This window comes from Bison bison, unplaced genomic scaffold (assembly GCF_000754665.1).
Source record: "Bison bison bison isolate TAMUID 2011002044 unplaced genomic scaffold, Bison_UMD1.0 scf7180017864263, whole genome shotgun sequence".
NCBI classification, from domain to species: Eukaryota; Metazoa; Chordata; class Mammalia; order Artiodactyla; family Bovidae; genus Bison; species Bison bison.
Window position 1 is genome coordinate 4481408 of NW_011494835.1, and position 654 is coordinate 4482061.

Genomic DNA, 654 nt, shown 5'->3' on the forward strand with positions numbered 1-654 from the left:
CAAGAATACACAGAAGAACTGTACAAAAAGATCTTCACGACCCAGATAATCACGATGGTGTGATCACTGACCTAGAGCCAGACATCCTGGAATGTGAAGTCAAGTAGGCCTTAGAAAGCATCACTACGAACAAAGCTAGTGGAGGTGATGGAATTCCAGTTGAGCTCTTCCAAATCCTGAAAGATGATGCTGTGAAAGTGCTGCACTCAATATGCCAGCAAATTTGGAAAACTCAGCAGTGGCCACAGGACTGGAAAAGGTCAGTTTTCATTCCAATCCCAAAGAACAGCAATGCCAAAGAATGCTCAGACTACCACACAATTGCACTCATCTCACACGCTAGTAAAGTAATGCTCAAAATTCTCCAAGCGAGTCTTCAGCAATATGTGAACCATGAACTTCCTGATGTTCAAGCTGGTTTTAGAAAAGGCAGAGGAACCAGAGATCAAATTGCCAACATCTGCTGGATCATGGAAAAAAGCAAGACAGTTCCAGAAAAACATCTGTTTCTGCTTTATTGACTATGCCAAAGCCTTTAACTGTGTGGATCACAATAAACTGTGGAAAATTCTGAAAGAGATGGGAATACCAGACCGCCTGATCTGCCTCTTGAGAAATTTGTATGCAGGTCAGGAAGCAACAGTTAGAACTGGC